Genomic DNA, 14,247 nt, shown 5'->3' with positions numbered 1-14,247 from the left:
GCCGGATGGATAGTCGGTGGGCAGCGGTGGTGATTTGGAGCCTGGGTCATGCTAAGAGTCCAGAGGAAAGTGTGGCACGGCACAAGTCTGTCCAAGATTAAGAGCCTGCTCTAATCCTCCCTTTCTGCGCACACATTGGGTTTCCCTCAATCTCAGCCTGACCGTCCTAATGGGAGAACTAAAGAACTAAAGCTGGAGGCCACACAATCACGACGTTAAAAGCCACGAGAGAGGCAGAGAAAGAGATACAGAGAGAGACAGGGAAATAGTAAATAAAAGAGTGTGTGTGAGAGATGAACAGCTTGATTGGGTTCAGTCCAGGTTGCAAAAGTCATGTAACGTCCCCAGTGGAAAACATTCCTGCAGTGTGAGGTGCAGTCAGGGTCCTGTTTGTCTGGACAACACCATCCCGGGGGCCTGGGAGTCCGTGGGCTCCTTGTCCAGGTTCAGGCTGAAGTGCTGGATGCTGCAGGAGCCTCTCGCTAGCCAGGGACAGGTTCTTATCCCAGTTGGGAGGGTAGCCTGTGTGCCTCTCCACGATTTCCTTACATAGCTGTCAATCACAAAGAACACAACTTGTATACAATGACCATAACAAGCACCACTGTACAAATCTTGACCATATACTGTATGTGATTATGGTTAATGCTCATACTCCTATTTGTTTGCTATGGGAGGACTGACTCTCTGTGTAGGAGAGCTCAAACAGGTGAGCTTTCTCCTCTCAGCCAGGTCAAACAGGCGAGCTTTCTCCTCTCAGCCAGGTCAAACAGGCGAGCTTTCTCCTCTCAGCCAGGTCAAACAGGCAAGCTTTCTCCTCTCAGCCAGGTCAAACAGGCGAGCTTTCTCCTCTCAGCCAGGTCAAACAGGCGAGCTTTCTCCTCTCAGCCAGGTCCAACAGGCGAGCTTTCTCCTCTCAGCCAGGTCAAACAGGCGAGCTTTCTCCTTTCAGCCAGGTCAAACAGGCGAGCTTTCTACTCTCAGCCAGGTCAAACAGGCTAGCTTTCTCCTCTCCCTGGATCCTCTCAGCCAGGTCAAACAGGCGAGCTTTCTCCTCTCAGCCAGGTCAAACAGGCGAGCTTTCTACTCTCAGCCAGTGCAAACAGGCGAGCTTTCTCCTCTCAGCCAGGTCAAACAGGCGAGCTTTCTACTCTCAGCCAGTGCAAACAGGTGAGCTTTCTCCTCTCCCTGGATCCTCTCAGCCAGGTCAAACAGGCGAGCTTTCTCCTCTCAGCCAGGTCAAACAGGCGAGCTTTCTACTCTCAGCCAGTGCAAACAGGCGAGCTTTCTCCTCTCAGCCAGGTCAAACAGGCGAGCTTTCTACTCTCAGCCAGTGCAAACAGGTGAGCTTTCTCCTCTCAGCCAGGTCAAACAGGCGAGCTTTCTCCTTTCAGCCAGGTCAAACAGGCGAGCTTTCTCCTCTCAGCCAGGTCAAACAGGTGAGCTTTCTCCTCTCAGCCAGGTCAAACAGGTGAGCTTTCTCCTCTCAGCCAGGTCAAACAGGCGAGCTTTCTCCTCTCAGCCAGGTCAAACAGGCGAGCTTTCTCCTCTCAGCCAGGTCAAACAGGCGAGCTTTCTCCTCTCAGCCAGGTCAAACAGGCGAGCTTTCTCCTCTCAGCCAGGTCAAACAGGCGAGCTTTCTCCTCTCAGCCAGGTCAAACAGGCGAGCTTTCTCCTCTCAGCCAGGTCAAACAGGCGAGCTTTCTCCTCTCAGCCAGGTCAAACAGGCGAGCTTTCTCCTTTCAGCCAGGTCAAACAGGCGAGCTTTCTACTCTCAGCCAGGTCAAACAGGCTAGCTTTCTCCTCTCCCTGGATCCTCTCAGCCAGGTCAAACAGGCGAGCTTTCTACTCTCAGCCAGTTCAAACAGGCGAGCTTTCTCCTCTCAGCCAGGTCAAACAGGCGAGCTTTCTCCTCTCAGCCAGGTCAAACAGGCGAGCTTTCTCCTTTCAGCCAGGTCAAACAGGCGAGCTTTCTCCTCTCAGCCAGGTCAAACAGGCGAGCTTTCTACTCTCAGCCAGGTCAAACAGGCGAGCTTTCTACTCTCAGCCAGGTCAAACAGGCGAGCTTTCTACTCTCAGCCAGGTCAAACAGGCGAGCTTTCTCCTCTCCCTGGATCCTCTCAGCCAGGTCAAACAGGCGAGCTTTCTACTCTCAGCCAGGTCAAACAGGCGAGCTTTCTCCTCTCAGCCAGGTCAAACAGGCGAGCTTTCTCCTCTCAGCCAGGTCAAACAGGCAAGCTTTCTACTCTCAGCCAGTTCAAACAGGCGAACTTTCTCCTCTCAGCCAGGTCAAACAGGCGAGCTTTCTCCTCTCAGCCAGTTCAAACAGGCGAGCTTTCTACTCTCAGCCAGGTCAAACAGGCGAGCTTTCTCCTCTCAGCCAGTTCAAACAGGCGAGCTTTCTCCTCTCAGCCAGGTCAAACAGGCGAGCTTTCTCCTCTCAGCCAGGTCAAACAGGCGAGCTTTCTCCTCTCAGCCAGGTCAAACAGGCGAGCTTTCTCCTTTCAGCCAGGTCAAACAGGCGAGCTTTCTCCTCTCAGCCAGGTCAAACAGGCGAGCTTTCTACTCTCAGCCAGGTCAAACAGGTGAGCTTTCTCCTCTCAGCCAGGTCAAACAGGCGAGCTTTCTCCTCTCAGCCAGGTCAAACAGGCGAGCTTTCTCCTCTCAGCCAGGTCAAACAGGCGAGCTTTCTCCTCTCAGCCAGGTCAAACAGGCGAGCTTTCTACTCTCAGCCAGGTCAAACAGGCGAGCTTTCTCCTCTCAGCCAGGTCAAACAGGCGAGCTTTCTCCTCTCCCTGGATCCTCTCAGCCAGGTCAAAAAGAAAGAAAGCCGTCTTCATCCTGAAACAAAGAGAACATATCACAGGCTCAGAGCTAAGTTCTGGATGGATGAACCGTGGAGATTTATCCGCAGAGATGCACTAGGAGAATATAGTGATTTATGTAGATGCGAGCTACACAACAGCATTTCATGTAGAATAGCTGGTGCTCTACCACACCAGAGTGGGTTACGTAGATGTTTTAGCTGGCAGACGAGGCTGATCTGTCAGAGAGGCTCTATCTGTAAACTATACATATATACAGTGACTGCAAGAGAAAAGAGAGTCAGTGTCTTCAGCGTTTACTCTTTACTTTACCTGGCCGGCCACATCTCCTAGACCCCCTTACCCAGGACCCTGGGTGGTGAATAGAACAAGACACAGCTCTATATCTGCACACCTCCGGGGCTTTTCTCATGCATCATTCCTTCCACACAAATCATATTCATTCATGTATCACTATGGGATGTTAATACACATTGTTCAAAGTGTGCTGGTTTAGGTTTTCACAAACCCAATGTGAATATACAGTACAGTACTGTAGAGCAACAGTACCAGCACATTAGACATGGAAGGCACCACATATCCGTTTTCATTTTGTTGCGTATAAACACTTGACCTCTTCTTCAAAATAATATTTTAGCAGGGTTCCGAGCTAATATTTGGCTTGTGGGCATCGACGGACACGCTTGTACTGAGGGCAAAGGAAATAATGTCACAGTATTCAGCCATGATTATCGCAGTGAATGAGGGACGGCTGGCAACGGCAACAGAAAAATGGAGCTTTGACTAATTCCACTTTTGACACACTTATTGACAAAATGCAATAAGAAACTAATTATGTTTCATCTTTAGCCTCATTTCAAATGGCTGGAGGCCTAATGTCTTGCTTTGGTATAACGCAAAAAGAGCTGCTGGATCAGAGCACGGAGAACAGAGGAAACCTTGCTGTAGGAACATCCGTTAAGTCTCTGCCGGTATTGTGGAAGACCACAGAGAAGAAATAGTCAACACCAAAGAGTATCACTGAACAGAAGATTCTTACTCTGCTATAGAAATGTGTGATCACAGGATTCCTAACTAACAGGCCTAGCATGTTCGTCATGCTATGGCATACAGTATGACCATTTCCATGGCAGCTAGCAGAACACCATAGACTCCCCATGAACTGTAGGCCTCTCCTGCTGAGCAGGCCCCCCACCTCTCCAGAGGGCCCTCTGGGCTGTATGTATACTGTGTACCTGTTGTGTGGCTCGGTCCAGATTTAGAGGGTGTGGCGGGTCCACTCCTCCTGGTGGAAGGGCTCCTGGGCAGGCACCAGGTGGTCACACACACCCAGGAGCCAGTGAGAAAAGCTCCTCTCCCAGCTGGGGTCCCGGTCAGGCAGCCCGATGCAGGCCAGCACAGCCCCCCTGCAGACACACACACAAACAGGCAGGCACCGTGACCATGCTGCTGAGGTGGACAGAGCAGAACCACAGTGTTGGAGCCCCTAAAGGGAACTACCCTCAGCTATCTATCTCCCCTCAAACACTACTCACTCTCACCCCAGGTGACTTCTGATAGAACTGAATAGGCATACATGGGTAGCACATGTGCATCCACCTCATACCCAACAAGCACAAGCATGCACACACACCCACCATTCAGCTCTCTCCCATTCCTACTGATCCACTCTCCTCTTCAGTACTGTACCCAGAGGGTTGATCCCACTGGTCAGTGTTGCCCCCCTGTTGGCCAAGCAAACACTGCCCCCTGGTGGGCTGGGGATTTACAGGAGGAGTCCTGTCCAACCCATTTGTTCTCTGTATCCTTCGAGTACTATAGTCAGATGGATAAAACATAAATACACTGAATATATCTGAAGTATTGTGACTCCTCACGGGGCTGTAGCCTGGTGTTATAGTCCTAAATGCTGTAGGTTTTATGTTTCATCTCCTCCTTATTGTTTCAACCACTCAGTGCTCTCCAACAATCTCACCATTCCTCATGTAACAGTATAGCTTCCGTCCCTCTCCTCACCCCTACCTGGGATCGAACCAGGGACCCTCTGCACACATAGACAACAGTCACCCTTGAAGCATCGCTACACATAGATCCACATAAGCTGGAGCAAGGTGAACAACTACTTCAAGGTCTCAGAGCGAGTGACGTCACAGATTGAATTGCTATTAGCGCGCACCCCGCTAACTAGCTAGCCATTTCACATCGGTTACACTCACTTTCTACTCAGTCCATTATTGTCCTCTTCATTCACTCTCTCTATTTCTCACTTGTCCATTCAGTCAGTCCATACATTCTCAATAAAGAAAGACACTGTATGTATCTCTATGGTATTCTCTCCCTCCCTTCTCTCCCAGTGACTCACTGTGTGTTGTGAGAGTGGTACTGCTCCAGACTGAAGGTGTCTTTCTCCTCCGTGTGGACCGGGTCCCACCAACGCCCTGGGAAGTGAACCCCAGGGTGATGCTGGCCCAGCTTGGCCACGTTCCAGCTGTACATCATCATCTGGAGGAGCAGAGAGGTCAACAGACAGGAGTCTTACTAGGATCTTCTTCCAAAATGCTTCTAACAATGCTGTTATCATGACGCTGAATTAATGGAAGTCCTGACCTGGACTTAAAACCAATGCAAATTACATTAAGTGACAAAGTAGTAACCTCCTAGTCAACGAGGCGTATGTCTCTGGCAGTAGCGCAGGGAGTTCCCTGGGAGGTCTCCCTGGGTCAGGATGATAGAGTCTGGAGGGACAGAGACCAGAAGCTCCTGCCCAAACTGCTCCACCACACTGTTACTGCTCTGATCACACTCCCTGGGAGGTCTCCCTGGGTCAGGATGATAGAGTCTGGAGGGACAGAGACCAGAAGCTCCTGCCCAAACTGCTCCACCACACTGTTACTGCTCTGATCACACTCCCTGGGAGGTCTCCCCGGGTCAGGATGATAGAGTCTGGAGGGACAGAGACCAGAAGCTCCTGCCCAAACTGCTCCACCACACTGTTACTGCTCTGATCACACTCCCTGGGAGGTCTCCCTGGGTCAGGATGATAGAGTCTGGAGGGACAGAGACCAGAAGCTCCCGCCCAAACTGTTCCACCACACTGTTACTGCTCTGATCACACTCCCTGGGAGGTCTCCCTGGGTCAGGATGATAGAGTCTGGAGGGACAGAGACCAGAAGCTCCTGCCCAAACTGCTCCACCACACTGTTACTGCTCTGATCACACTCCCTGGGAGGGATGCAACACAAACCTCTACAAGTCAACAGGAGTTATATATTCTCTTACAACTGTGTGTCTGTGTACTTTTTTTTGAGTGGAGTTACGTTTGTCCATCTCCACTACTGAGGATGGTCTCCGTGTGTGTGTGTGTGTGTGTGTGTGTGTGTGTGTGTGTGTGTGTACTCTATGTATGCTTTCAAGTGCCTCTGTGGTAAGTTGTCAGTGCCCCCACCCCAGCTCTGTCTATCTAATCGCGGGTAGACAGGTGTGATGGGTCTGACTGCGTATGCCCTCCCCCTGATCAAAGCAGCTGTGTGATGCTCCCTCAGTCTGCCTGGCAGAGCGCAGCACCACACTGGTGTAATCTGCTACCTCTCACGGCTAACATCTCACACTCAGCATTCACAGTGGAATCTATGTGCTAACCGTGCCTCTCTTTAGCCCCCACCATGGGATGAAGAGAGACGGGAGAATAAAATACCTGGCATGTGGAGTGCAGGGCCCCAGTTTGAAGTACAGAGAAACATTTTGGGTTAGCTCAGGTGAAACAAGTACAGAGATTTTTGTCAGTAAAATTCTCAAGATGTTTTGTGTGTGACCCTCTAGCCCAGGGGTATCAAACTCAGAATGCAGCCCGAGGGGCAAACTGTCTCAATCGAGGTCCAGAGGACCACACTTAAAATGGATTATATTTCCTTGCCGTCTAAAATCAGCAAAAGAATTGTCCTCTATCCATCGCTTTAAAATGGAACGATGCTCCCTGACGGCCTGGCCTCCGTTTGATGACTGTTAGTGAGCTGGACAGAGTGAGGAGACTATAAATGTAGGTCATTATCATTATCATTTCTACACAGTTTTGATTTAGTTTAATGTCATTTCAATGTTATTTCCCGCAAAAATAAATATTCTTGAGTTTGACACGAGCTTTAGCTACAAGACAGCATTTATTTTACAGTTTGTCGGTCATCCTGAAATCAGTTGTTGCAGGTAAAGATACTACAGTGTTATAACACCACACACAGGATGGTGCCATCAAGCCAAAGTCAGTTGATTTTACTGGATATGATGTTTACCAATGGTTGGAGTGCACCATGTGTACCAGGAGACCTATAGTGAAGAGCCTCCGGCCCTCCACAGACCCCCATGGCCTAGCCTCCTCCCCAGGCCTGTGTGTGTCCAACTCAGGCCCAGCCCAGCCAGCACACACACCACAGCATCACTCTGAAGCCAGAACTGCTCCACCAGAGAGACTAAACACACTACACAGCTTTTACCTGGGGCCGAGAAGACTGTGGCAGCCCAACTCAGGCCCATCCAGTCATCTCCCTGCCCTAACTAAGCCCCATCGCTCACCACTCCCAGCAGTAGGGGTCCGCTGTCTGCCAGTGTCCAGGTTGGCTCTCCAGGTGAAGAACAGGGAGTAGAGTAGTAGCATGGCCGTCAGAAGCCAGGGAACAGCACCCTGCATCCGGAATGGAAGACAGGCATTCATCACCGTAAGACCACTGACCTTACACATAGTTACTGTATATAGACAGAAATACCATATACACTTCTTTGCGTAATTATTGGGACAGTAACACATTTTTGTTTTACCTCTTTTACCTCCAGGACTTTGGGTTTGAAATGATACAATGATTGAGATTAAAGAGCAGACTGTCAGATTTCATTTTAGGGTAATTTCATCCATATCGGGTGAAACGTGTAGAAATTACAGCAATTTTGTACATAGTCCCCTCATTTAAGGTGACCAAAGTATATGGACTAATTTACTTATATGTGTATTAAAGTAGTCAAAAGTGTAGTATTTGGTCCCATATTCCTAGCACATAATGATTACATCAAGCTTGTGACTCTACAAACTTGTTGGATGCATTTGCTGTTTGTTTTGATAAAATACATTATTTACCATTCATTCCTGAAACACAACCAAAACAAACAGGAAATGCATCCAAAAAGCTTGCAGAGTCACAAGCTTGATGTAATCAAATAAGTGAATTTGTACCATTACTTTTGGTCCCATAAAATGAAGGGACTATGTATAAAAAGTGCTGTAATTTCTAAACGGTTCACACGATTTGGATCAAAAATACCTTGAAATGAAAGCTGAGAGTCTGCACTTCAATCTCAGTCATTGTCTAATTTAAAATCTGAAGTGCTGGAGTACAGAACCAAAACAACAATACATGTGCAGGGTACCTGTTCATTTTACAAATCACATTTATTTTCAATCTCCTAATAAGTACATGAAAATACAGTACTTGCAGTGCAATTCCCTCCCAAATGTATTGAGGTACACGAGAGATAATGTCACTCCACCCGTAGACAGACACACTATCACAGCTAACATGTTCTGTAGCCCACAGCATGATTGCTTTCCTAATGCTGGGTCTGGATGACAGAGTGTGAGTCACTGTGTGACGGGGCCTACCACTCTGCCTCACATCACCATTACAACGCAGAGGACAGTTGTAAATGGTTATATAAAAGAACGACAAAACACTATCCCCTAGTGGTAATCTAAACACATGGAAATTGAAAACAAAAAGTGGAAATAAAAGTACATATTTATTTGTGCTGTATTTCAGAAAACTTTGCTGACATTTTCATGGAATTTCAATGGAATGACCCACGTATGTTTGTGCACGTTCATGCTTGTGTGTCTGTAAAGCCAAGTGTGTCTGGGTGCCCCCCAGGGAAGGCAGGGGGAGGCAGGGGGTTGGCTGTGCCCTGGGGACTGCCTGGCTCTGCTCTGCCTTATCAGTGGCACCCAACCGACCCCAGCACAGACACTACTGTAATGAATTACTGCATCAGAGAGCACTGCTACATACAGATACATGCATTCACATACACATCATTACAACTAGTAGACAAACACACACATCAAAATCTCCCTTTCTTTTAATTGTACAGTGCCATGGCAGCATGACAGGTCGAATAGTTTTCTCATTAAGGAATGAAGTGAGTGTATATGGATTTGGATTGTGCCTGTCTGAGAGATTGATTTCTGTCTGTCTGGTGTGTTTCCATACCTGTCCCAGGAGGAGAGGAACAAGCCCAGTCCAGCCAGGACCAGCACAGAGAGGGACAGGTCAGCCATACAGTGGGTCAGCTGAGCCCTGACACACACACACACACACACACACACACACACACACCTCTGATTAGCAGACACCAATGTCTCCATGACCGCATCCCTCTAACCTTCATCAAACTGAAGAACAGCAATTATTGAATAACCTCCCACTTCCCTTTCTTGTGACTGGAAGACACAAATAACTGACCCCTCCCCAATCAAACAGACTAACTTTAATGACTGTATGCACCCTTCCATCCGATTGACAGACACCAATGAATGTGGCCTCCACCCAACCCCTGTCAGAGAGCCTGTCAGTCACAGACACTTCCCCGGAGCAGAGATGGCTCCCTGCCTCTTCTTTAATACCATCTCTTTTTGACAGCTTATTGAGTCTCCATATCATTGAGTGTAGGCCAATGTGTGTGTGTGTGTGTGTTATGTGCATATGTGTGTAAGACTGTGTCAGCTTCTCTAGGGAGGTTTACGTCCCCAATGTGACATGCTTGTCATGTTTGCCTCTCTCCCTCATCTTGAAGGTATGTTTGTCCATCAACCAGCGGGGGTGGTGGAAGTGGGTGGGGCCGGGCTGAGGGGGTTGGTGGTGGGGGGTCTTAAGAAGCGTCAGCCGTAGAAAAATACCAGAAGTTGGATGACAGGGGGGATAGAGGGGGTTGTTGGAGGAAAACACAATCTCTCCAGCTATATTGCAGTGTCTATCATCACAGCTTGTCATGCTTAAACACCAGAGCTGAGTGATCATTTCAAACTGCTAGAGAAACAGAACACAGAGATGTGGTCCTCTAAGCAGGTTCAGTTCTGCTTTGATGGTGGAGAGGGGAGCGGGAAGAACAAAAGCTGGGGAGAGAGGAGAAAGAGAGGGAGAGACGGGTTCCAGTACTGGCGATGGATGGTTTCCCTCCTTCAGAACAGAACTGATGGGTTTTTGTCTGATGTTTAAACCTGTCTGTCTAGAGTCAAAAGCATTAGAAAACAACTCTTTCACTTCTACAGATCACATTATCCAATAAATAACCTTCAATATTCAACATTTAATGTAATATTCCAGAAAACTATTTCAAAATAAAATACCCTAAAAGCTCAAATAAATGGAAACAATGTGTAAACAAACTGTTGAATTAAGATTCATGCTATAGCAATGACTTCATCTGTAAAATAAAGTGAATAATACTCACTTTAGCATCATGGTGAGGTTCCCTCGGTCTTGGCCTAAGGTCAATTATTAAAGAAAGAAACACATCAACACTCACTACCATACCTCCCACAGCTCCAATATACTGTAATGTATGTTGGTACAGTATATGTAAATGTATATAAGTGTGTATCAGGCTAAAGGTGCCGTACTCAGTCCTCTGTAGGTGAGTGAGGAGACCTGAGAGGGAAGTCTGGTCTCCCCAGCAACAGATAGGCCAGTTTTTCTGCCTACGTCTCTATGGCCACTCAGATGGAAAAGAGCGGTGTGTCGTTAAACTTACTTTGTGAGAGCAGAGGTGGAGCAGGACCCTGGGAATGATGACCATCACGTACAACACCAGAGTGTGCTGGTTACACGGGCCCAGCCCCCCAATGGGCAACCTGACAACAACAAGACGAGACTTAAAGGAGTAGTTAGATGGTTCCTCACCCTGAAAGTAGTCTATGGCCAGTATTAACTGTAACCCATGGTTTAGTTCTCTTTAAACAGCCAGTACAAACTTCAGTTAACTTTGGCCACCACAAGCTAACAATTAATGGAAGTGATGTGAGCATGTTAAAAAAATGTTTATGGCCAATTCACCTTTAAGTAACAGCAAACCAAATATGGAGTTGATTTGATTTCAGGTGATTTGGACATCATTTTTGTAAAAACATGCTCACATGCCCCCATCACATCCATTGATTGTTAGCTTATGGTGGCTAAGGTTAGCAGACGTTTGTAGTGGCTGTTTAAAGAAAAGTGAAACCTGGATTAGTTTCTCTTGGCCGATAGATGGTTACCCTGAAAGTAGTCTAACATCAAGTTGTAAAATCGTGAACAACTCCTTAAATGTATCAACATATGGCATTTGTCATTGAAAAAATAAACAAACAGTCTGTATATTAACATACCATATTTTTATAAATTGTACCATATAGTTTCCTCGGGCACACAGTTGTGATATCACAATGGAACGGCCTATCTGGTTTCAGGGGGCTGATATGCATGTCTTGTCCTGTGTGAGGGTGGATGGTATAGAAGGATGGTGGAGTTACCTGACTCCTCTGGGGGGCACTATTTGCACAGTGGAAGCTGGCAGTCAGGGAGAAGAGCCCAATGAAGAGGTTGAGGGAGAAGACCTCGGCCACCACCGACCACTGCCAGCTGGGCCTGGACACAGCAAACACCCCCCAGCCAGCACCGCACCTGGCCCCGGGTCTGCCCGTCTAGAGGAGTGGCAGAGGGGTCAGGTACAGGGGTGACCACATGTCCAACCTCAGGTATGGGTAAGTGTATGGTTCGTGGCTATCCAAAGTTAGAAAACTCATAATGATGATAGACGGATATGGTTGACCACGACTGCAAAACAAAATCATTGACATATTTTTGAAAATGTCCAAGTACCGGTCATTGAAACAATTCTATTTTTGTAGCCATAGGAACTATCTAAAGCTCTGACCACTCCCATACCACATCCTTCAGGCCTCTCTCTCCAGAAGCAACCGCCAGCCTGACATAGATAACCACTATGGGAGAAGTACTCCTTTACTTCAAAAGCCCCCCCCCCTTCTTCCTCTCTTCCATCTCTTTAGTGGTAACTGAAGCAAACTTGGGATAAATCTGTCATATGCAAGACCCACCACTTACTAAATAGAGACACAGAGGGAGAGGGACGACAAATGATGAGGAGGAGAAGGGGAAGACAACTCAAATAGTACAGATGTGTGAGTGGGGGGGGGGGGTCAGAGTACGTGAGGATGAAATGAAGAAAACAGAAAATACGTTGAGGAGGAGAGGGGGGAAAAGAGGAAGAAAAAAATCCGCCCAGTCCCTGGCACGCTGGCTCTGAAATATGAGCGGGCTCCACAATTAAGGAAGTCAGGCAGTATGGCCGTTTCCGCCATTGTGTAGAGTGGCTTAGAGTCCTCATCAGCCTATCAGCTAACTGACAGGCAGAGAGCTGCTCTATTCAGCACGGCAGATACAAGCTGCAGGCCAAACGGCTGCCAGGTCCCTTATGACCCCACAATCCCTTGCCGGTGACAGCTTCAAGCTCCATAGCAAATTAGGCGCTCTCACATTACAATCGCAGAAGACAGATTCCATTAACGGTATCTGAAATTGAGTAGAGAGCAGGCCCGTTATCAGACCTGACTCATAAGTACCGCCATTAATCACAAGGCATGATACCATTTATACATTTCCAGCTCTCTGCCTGCCGCTATGATAGTCAGCCACAAAAGGCCTGATGAGACTTAGGCTAGGGGAACAATGGAGCTTTCTGAGGAAAGCGCCGTAAATCAGAAAAAAAAGGAGAGGGAGGAGAGTAAAAAAAGTATTGCTTGCTGATGACTTTTTTCCTTAATTTTTCCCTCTCCTTTCTGCCAGTCTTTTTGCTCTGTGTTCTATGTGATGCAGGACTGGGGTGGGGGGCGTGTCTAGTGGTGGGAGTGGGGGTCAGTCTTAGTAAGAGATAGCAGCGTCTTTCTCACTGCATCGCTCCAGGAATTAACTGCAACTTGAACGGTAGGAGAAGGGGGTGGGGGGTGGATGGGGACTTTTCTTGAGGTGCAGGGATGCCCCTCGCCCTCAATTCTACCCCCCTGTGTAGCAATTAACACGCAGCCCACACACTTAGCAGGGGTGCTGGTTTTGGGGCAAAGCAGGGTGCTGAGCAGTAGTGGGGGTCCTTGGAAGTAATGTGGCTATTACACCAGGCTTGCCATGGCTTCTACGGACATGCCTGTCGAGACAGACACACACACACACTCCTGTCCTCTCTTTCTGAGAAGCTGACATCTCTCTCTCAGGGCCTGTCAGTGTGTTAAAACCCAGTGATGTGTGTACACTTAGGTTTAAATTACCTGTCTGTCTGCAGAGGACCACCTGGGTCCCAGTCAGCGTCTCCATGGCTCATTCTCTGGGCTGGGGATGGGGCTAGCTACTCCCATGGTAGGGAGATGAAGAGGGAGAGAATATGACACCATTGTGGCCATGTTTACTGTTATCAAAGCTCAATGTGGTGCAGGGTGCTGCTGTTCTGTAATGTTGTGGCTCAGTGACAATAGCTGTAATGTTGAGACATGGCAGGAGAATAATATATGGGTATTTTACCCTGAACTGATCCAGCTTGCCAGAATGTCTCAGTCTCATCACTGGGGTAACTAACTGGATGACAAAGGAATTCTATACAGAAATTCTGTAAATAAATTGTATTTCATGAATTGGGAGATCTTAGCTCTGCTAAAAAAAACACATAAATAATGGAAATTAATTTCATTAAAATATTTTTTTAAATCCTGGGAATTTGAACCATAATCATCAAGCTCTTATTGAAGTAAAATAAATCTACCGAAATCATATAATAATTCACTTTGTAAAATAAAATATCCTAAAAGAAATATATAAGTCAGTAACCAGAACAAATACCTTCAAGCAAACACAAATACCCATAAATACTCCTAACCACAAACCCTGTAGACATTGTCCTCAAACCAACAGATATACAGTGCATTTGGAAAGTATTCAGACCCAGTCACATTTTGTTACGTTACAGCCTTAATCTAAAATGTATAAAATATTTTTCCGCTCATCAATCTACACACAAATTCCCAAAATGACAAAGCAAAAACAGGTCTTTAGAATTTTTAGCAAAAATAAATAAATAAAAAGCTAAATATCACATTTACATACAGGACCAGTCAAAAGTTTGGACACACCTACTCATTATAGGATTTTTCTGTATTTTTTACTATTTTCTACATTGTAGAATAATAGTGAAGACATCACAACTATGAAATAACACATATGGAATCATGTAGTAACCAAAAAGTGTTAAAACAAATCAAAATATATTTTATATTTGAGATTCTTCAAAGTAGCCACCCTTTGCCTTGATGACAGCTTTGCCCACTCTTGGAATTCTTTCAACC

The 14,247-nt window shown here is 47.0% G+C and overlaps 1 pseudogene; it reads right to left on the bottom strand.

Moving 5' to 3' along the window:
- Nucleotides 1-331: 331 nt before the first annotated feature.
- The window catches only part of LOC135527180 (protein O-mannosyl-transferase TMEM260-like), a 31,372-nt pseudogene continuing 17,456 nt past the window's right edge, over nucleotides 332-14,247 (bottom strand).

The sequence above is a fragment of the Oncorhynchus masou genome, chromosome 32, assembly GCF_036934945.1.
Source record: "Oncorhynchus masou masou isolate Uvic2021 chromosome 32, UVic_Omas_1.1, whole genome shotgun sequence".
NCBI classification, from domain to species: domain Eukaryota; kingdom Metazoa; phylum Chordata; class Actinopteri; order Salmoniformes; family Salmonidae; genus Oncorhynchus; species Oncorhynchus masou.
The sequence above is the reverse complement of the archived record's forward strand: the minus strand, read 5'-3'. Positions and strand labels throughout refer to the sequence as shown.